Source organism: Sorex fumeus, unplaced genomic scaffold (genome assembly GCF_029834395.1).
Source record: "Sorex fumeus unplaced genomic scaffold, SorFum_2.1 ptg000002l, whole genome shotgun sequence".
Taxonomy (NCBI): Eukaryota; Metazoa; Chordata; class Mammalia; order Eulipotyphla; family Soricidae; genus Sorex; species Sorex fumeus.
In genome coordinates this window covers 54,624,402-54,631,982 of record NW_026606059.1, presented here as the reverse complement: position 1 = coordinate 54,631,982, position 7,581 = coordinate 54,624,402, and the positions used below count along the sequence as shown (strand labels likewise).

At 40.5% G+C, this 7,581-nt stretch overlaps 1 pseudogene; it reads right to left on the bottom strand.

Annotated features, from left to right (window-relative positions):
* Positions 1-2,234: 2,234 nt before the first annotated feature.
* On the bottom strand, positions 2,235-6,743 carry LOC130040257 (histone H3.3C-like; annotated as a pseudogene).
* Between the last annotated feature and the right edge of the window lie 838 nt (positions 6,744-7,581).

The window sequence follows — 7,581 nt, the reverse complement described above, 5'->3', positions numbered from 1 at the left end:
ATGACCAGCAGAGGGTTGTGTAAGGGAAGCAGCAAGAACAAAAGTGACGCATCACAATTAAATTTCTACCCAAGCATAGCTCATAAGTGGATTTAGCCAACAGACCTTGAACGTGAAGCCTTGCAATGGAAGAAGTCAGGAATTACTGTGAATTCTGGCTGTAAATTTATGCAGGAAAACCACTCTGCTTTGGGGAGAGTCCAGGGTTCTTAACTGTGTTTGTGCAAGAGAGCTAGGCAGCCCTTAGATGTTTGTATTTTTTCCAGGGTCTTCCTGGTCAAATAAATTAATTAATAATAACTGCAGAAGGAATACAAACACAGGTAGCAAGAGAGGGACTGGAAAGGGTGGGGAGTGGGGGGCGGGTGCAGGATGCTGCTAAGGCATAAGTTTCTAAGCACGTTCTAAAAATATAATCTCAACCACCATGACAAACCTGCCTTTGATGAAACACAATGTACAATTGCAAATGTTGACACATGACAGATGGGACTTGGATTTTTTTAATCTGTTCTCAATAGAAGAGAATTAAACATAATGTATTGGGGGGGCAGTACATTTTATCCTCATCACATGCATACATAGCATTGACAGTCCTTTGGTTGTTGTTTCTTGTTTGGCAATGGTCTTTTCAATAACTGGAAGTCTTTCCAGTTTACTGAGACTTGTTTTTCCCATTAACTGGATAGAACAAAGGTTGTGGACCTCATTTTCCCTTCTATCTGACTCACAAAAGCAGATGGGGAACTGCACATTACGTGTATTCAGACTTATAGGTAGTGAGATAATGGCTTGTGAACAATGGCCTATAAAGTGATGGCTAAGTAGAGGTCATGGGGGGCACTTATCTCTACCTACCCTAGATACTGTTAAAAGTCTTTGTGAGAACAGTAGGCAGGCTATATAAAATTGACTTCAAGACTAATGCCAACTGATTGAGTCCTCAACAGATCTCCCAGAATTGACCCTGGTCACAAAATGTTCTTTTCAAGTCCTCTTCAAGGAAAACTGCCAACAAATATCTTTTAAGCATGGGCTATACATGGAACATTCTTTGGTGGGGGGATGTCCACCCCCATATACTTCTATTCCCATGACAACAGTCGTTTCAGAGGCAGATTGCAATATAAACTGAGATGGTTTGGCTCTATAATACTAACCCCAAATTTTTGGAGAATAGAAAGAGCAGGATAGATACCCAAGCCAAATCTCCAATTTAATTTACTCACAAACTTTATTTTCTTTCTCTGTAAGAAGAGAAAACTATTTCTATTCATGAAAAAAAATTTTTACAATTCAATGAAAAATCTATGTTGAGAAGAAAGGAAAAAGCAGGGAGCTATGAGCTAAGGTGGTGGTAATTGGTGTTGGGTATTGGTGTTGAGAATGATTTCATCTTTGGTCTCAGTAGGAGAGATCTCCCAAGAAGTTGGATTCATTCAAAGGATCAAAATGCAGAAAGTTCAGGTGCTTATATAAAATGAATTATTGTTGGTCTGCAGTATGGGCAGACTTGAGGGATGGTTGAGAAAACTAAGACAATGGTGGAGGGAAGGTGACAGTGGGGTGGGATTGATGTTGAAATATTTAATGCATGTAACAAATGATCGTAAGCAACTTTGGAAACCATGGTGTTTAAATAAAATGGGGGAAAGATGAGTTAAAAAAAAAAGTTCAATGCTTTTAATCTCCCATGCCTTGCTTAATATTCACTGCACAAAGTTCCCTGGTGTGTTACTTTATTGACATAGTAAGAGAGACACCAATTTTCTTTCAGTTCTTAGGAAATACTAAAATTTTTGCATTTGTAAGACAGTAAGAAGATCAAATATATATAAGATATATTTTTGGCTAATGAATATCCATGTTGCATGTAAACCTTTTAAATTAAATTATTATAGTATATATAAAATTTATAGACTTTCTATAACTAATTTACTTAGTTATAGGAAGAAAATCCTGTCATGAAAAAAAATTTACAATTCAATGAAAAATCTATGTTGAGAAGAGAGGAAAAAGACAGGGAGTTATGAGTTATGGTGGTGGTGATTGAGAATATCATATCAAGTAAAATAAAATTGAGAACTACAACTGTATGATGTCATTTATATATGGAGCCTAAACAAACAAATCCGTAGATACAGAGGACAGATTACCAGTAGTAGAGAATGGGATGGTTGTTGTAATAAATGGGTGAAAATTATAGCACTGTAGCACTGTCATCCCATTAATCATCAATTTGCTAGAGCAGGTGCCAGTAGTATCTTCTTTTGTCCCAATCCTGAGATCGTAAACTTTATGCCCTCTCTCTGAGGATGTGGCACACCAGCTGGAAGTCCTTGGGCATGATGGTGACTCACTTGGCATGGATGGTACAAAAGTTGGTATCCTCGAAGATACCTTGAAGAGGTAGGCCACGCATGCCTCCTGCAGCACCATGACCACCGAGGTCTGGGAGCGCAGGTTGATCTTGAAGTCCTGTGCGATCTTGTGCACTGCTGCTGGAACAGCAGCTGGCGGATGAGCAGCTCAGTGGACTTCTGGTAGCGGCGGATCTCGTGCTGCGCCACAGTGTTGGTCCGGTCGCAATGTGGCTTCTTCATGCTGCCGGTGGTTGGCACACTCTTGTGAGGCCGCCTTCGTGGCCAGCTGCTTGCAGGGCACCTGCCAGCTCATTGACTTGCACGCCGTCTGCTTAGTACAAGCCCTCTCATTCTTCCCAACTCAGCTGGAGACTCCTTCAGGGTTAGGGAAATGAGACCCATTTTTGCTACTTTTGTTGGCATATTTAGTACATCATGGGTAGCTTGCCAGGCTATGTCTTGCGGGCACATACCCTTGGTAGCTTGCTGGGCTTTCTGGGGCAAATTTGTCAAAAGGTACAAATTTCTAATTGTAAGATAAATCTTGGAAATGTAACTACAACACAGTGACTAAGTTTAACCATAAAACACTGCATTTGTAGAACTTGAAAAGAGTTTCTCTAAAAGTGTACTCATGACAAGGAGAAAAATAATTACGGCACCAGTTCTTATAACAAGAAAAATGGTAGCTCCCTCACAACTGTTCTGTTCACATTCAGGACTGAATTCAAATCCCATTTCTGCCACTTAAGAGGATTAGTTGGCAAATCACATTTGTTCCATTTTCAGTTTCTTTTCTTTAAAGACTCAGATATAATGATTCTTTATTTGCAAAAATCAAGAGAGTAAATTGTATGTGAAAAAGCTATGCAAATGATTCATGCAAATATAAGGAGATAATTTTGTTATCAATAGTAAAGAACTGAACTGCATAGGTCATTTAGCATTGATTCAGAATTTAAGATATCTTAGCAACAAGTTCTCTTAAGAATTCAGAATTAATTAAGGATGAGACATTAATTTTTATTGATATATAACTAATAACCATAAGTTTAACAGCCCAGGGCTGGAGAGATAGTACAGGGTTAAGGCAAATGCCTTGCAAGTGGCTGATCCCAGTTCTGTTTGACCCCCAGAGGCCATATATAGTCCCCGAAGCCCAACTAGGAGTAACTCCTGAACACAGAGTGAGAATTGAGCCCTGAGCACTGTTAGGTGTGACCACAAAATAAAACAAAATATCACCAGTTTAACAGAGTCTAACAATTCCCACTAATAATCTCACATTTCTAAGGCTCAGAAGTCCAGGCAGGCTCAATTGGATTCTTTGCTTAGTGTCTCAGATAACTGAATCAAAATGGCAACTGGATTATGCACTCAGGGAGTGGAAATTTTGAAAACAATTTGCTACATAGCCCATTTATATTATTGGTTAATTTCAATTCCTTAGATGTAAGACTTGCATCAGTCAGGTACTATTCTCAGCACAACAAAATTGCTCTTAGGTTTTTGTGGCTCTATTGCTGCAAGTAACTTCTCTAGTATCAAATCCTCTCCTCTGGCTGCATTTAGTACTACTAGAGAGAGAAGACAGCTTTTAAACTTCTTTGACAGGCGCCAGAGAGATAGTACAGCAGGTAGCATGCTTGCCTCACATGTGGCCAACTGGGGTTCAAGTCTGGCCACTTCATATGGTCCTCTGAGTACTACTCAGAATGATCCTTGAGCACAAAAGGAATGAATCCTGAGCACTGATGGGTGTGGTAAAAAATTTATCACTAAGTAAAACTATTTTTAAAATAGTCTGCTTTTACATTTAACAATAACTCACATGTGAGCGGTAGGGTGTTTGCCTTGCACGCAGCCAGCCTGGCTGAGTCGGGTTTGATTCCTCTGCCCCTCTCAGAGAGCCCGGCAAGCTACCAAGAGTATCTCGCCTGCATGGCAAAGCCTGGCAAGCTACTCATGACATATTCAATATGCCAAACACAGTAACAACAAGTCTCAGAATGGAGACGTTACTGGGCCTACTAGAGCAAATTGGTGAACAATGGGAGGACAGTGACTGCTTTTACATTAGGCTCACTAAGATTAAAATGGTTCAATCAAATTGTTCTTTAGATTAACTCAATGTTAATTGATAAGTAATCTTAAGTACACCTGTCAAATCCTTTTTGCCATGAAAAGTAACAAAACCATGAATATATTTCATCATATTCAAATTCTTAGAAATAAGGCTGGACATCTGGGGAACAGGTTACCTTAGAATTCTGCATTCCACAGACTTTGAAATCACTGTGGAGAATAGGTTTCACTATGCACATTTTTTTCCTCATTAAGATTTGAGGAACACATTGATAAACTTCCAGTAACTCACACAATTCTTTGGACACAACAGCTGCTTGATGTGGTTTCCTTGAGTCTTCTCTTGAGTCATTTTCTTTTAAATCTCAGTTATTAAGTTATGCTGAAAAAAACTGGGTGGCTCTATGAAAGATGATAGACATCTTTCTATCTCCATGAAAAAAGTCAAATCAAAATGAAATAAAGACCACAATATTATACCTGAATCCATAAGGATCATGGAGGAAAACAAAGGCAGAGCCCTTCATGACACTGAACATAAAGGCATCTTCAAAGACAAAACACCACTGACCAAGGAAGTGGAAGCAAAGATAAACAAATGGGATAACATTAAAATCAGAAGTCTCTGCACCTCAAAGGAAATGGTGACCAAGAGATAAAGACAGTCCACCGAATGGGAAAAATCATTTATCCAATACCCATCTGATAAGGGGTTAATGTCCAAGGTATATAAGGCACTGGTAGAAATTTAAAGACAAAAAAAAATTCGACCCCATCAAAAAATTGGGGAGAAAAAATGAATAGAAACATCCTCAAAAAAGAAATCCAAATGGCCAAAACCTATATCACTATTTATCAGGGATATGCAAATCAAAACAACAATGAGATATTTTATACCACAGAGACTGGCACACATCTAAAAGAACAAGAACAGCTAAAGCTGGGTGTGGAAAGAAAAGGACCCTCACTTTTATTAGTGGAAATGTTGACTAGTTCAGCTTTTTTGAAAAGCAGCATGGACATTCTTCAGAAAACTAGAAATTGAGCTTCCTTATGACTCAGGAATACCACTTCTGGGAATATATCTCAAAGGCCCCAAAACATACAGTAGAAATGCCATCTGCACTTCTTTGTTCATTGCAGCACTATTCACAATAGCCAGAAACTAGAAACTAGAAACAATCTGATTGCTTGAAAACAGACAACTGGATAAATAAACTATGGCACATCCACACAATGGAATACTATGTAGCCACCAGGAAGAAGGAAATCATGAAATTTGTTTATAAATGAATGGACATGGAGAATATAATGCTAAGTGAAATGAGTCAGAAGGAGAGGGACAGACATAGAATGATAGCACTCATTTGTGTGATATAAAAAACATAGTATGAGACTATTGTCCAAGGGCAGTAAAAGGTGGGTCAGGAGGACTGGCTTATAGTTGAAAGCCACAACTATGTTGGAGAGGGCAGTTAGGATAGAGAAGGGACCACTATGAAAATAATAGTTGGATCAGGGCACCCCAGAGGGATTGGGGCTTGGGATGTAAACATCCCAAATTTGGTGGTGGGAAGGTGTAATGGTGGTGGGATTGGTGCTTGAATATTAAATGTAATCAAATATTGTGAACTACCATATAAAATAAAAAAATATTAAAAATAATAGTTGAAAATGATCACTTTGAACTAGAATTGTGTGCTGAAAGTAGGTAGAATAATACGTATGATAACCCTTCAGCACTTGTATTACAAAAAATAAATCCCAAAAAGAGAGAGAGAAAGCTCTTAAGAGAGAAAAAGAGAGAGAGAAGAAAACTCTGCCATAGCGGCAGACTGGGGGATGGGAGTGAAATAAGGGAAACTGAGGACATTGGCAAATATACACTAGTGAAGGGACCAGTTGTGGAGATTTGTATGATGGGAACCCAATCATGAACAAATTAACAACTTTGTAACTTTATATCTTATGGTGATTTAATAAAAATAAACAAATAAATAAATAAATAAATCTCAGTTGTCACCAAGGAAGGAAAGAAAATGTTTTCTTTCTTACTAATAACTGTATCACCTTTCCCCTCTACTATATATGCAAAATATCCAACATATATTTTCATTAGAAACAGTGTTGAGAGCCGCTCCTACCCCCAACCGCTCCGATTCCCGCGGAAGCCAGCCAGCGGGGACACCCCCGCTGCAGGTCCAGCTCCGCAGGACAGGCCCACCAGTTAATTGGTCCCTCCTCTCCAGGTGGGTATGGGGAGCCCAGCCGGGAGCCGCTCCTCCCCCCAGCCATGCGCAGATTCCCGGGGAAGCCCAGTGGGGAGACCGTCCACCACCCTTCCTCCAGTCCAGGATCCTGGGTGGGAGTGGCCAGGGACGGGCTAGAGGCGTGGCCACCACGAAGGGGGTGTGGCCTTCCAAAGTGGGCGTGGCCTTCTCCTCTGTGGGCCAAAGCTAATGCGGCCGCAGTTATATCACTCACTCTGAGCACTCAGGACTTTCATCACACAACTTGTCGCCTAATACCAACCAAAAATTTCTCACCTCTTCTACTACAATTCAACAATATCCCACTCGCCTACTCAATTTCCAACAAAAGACCTGTTTGAAAATAGCTGTACAAGCTCAGTACTAAATAGCACCTCCTCCAAAGTTTCATTCAATGTTGGTTATAAAACAAAGAATAACGCCTGATTGAGAAGAAGGTCAGACTCTGAAAGGTAGAAGAGTGCCTACTATCGACCAATCTTATCCAAAATCCTTTCCCACCATAAGAGGGAACAGTATGATCTGCATGGGACGGGAAATGAGACCCATCTCACGGCAACATAGCTGAACGGCTCCGGGCACTGTCTCCTCATTCAACCAGGTACAGCATGCCCCCAGGGCTTGGGACTCTCTCTGGGCATGTGCAGCTAGCTCGATCCCCTAGAACAGCTGGTTTTCTCCCTTGATCTGCGCGGGACGGGAGCTGAGGCCCATCTCGCGGCAACAAAGCTGAACGGCTCCGGGAACTCTCTCCTCATTCAACCAGAATAGTAACAGTGAACGTGAAGGACTAAACCACACTGGTCACAATGGAAGACCAACGCAAAAGCCCACCAAACTTTCTTATTGAAGAGGCTAGCCCA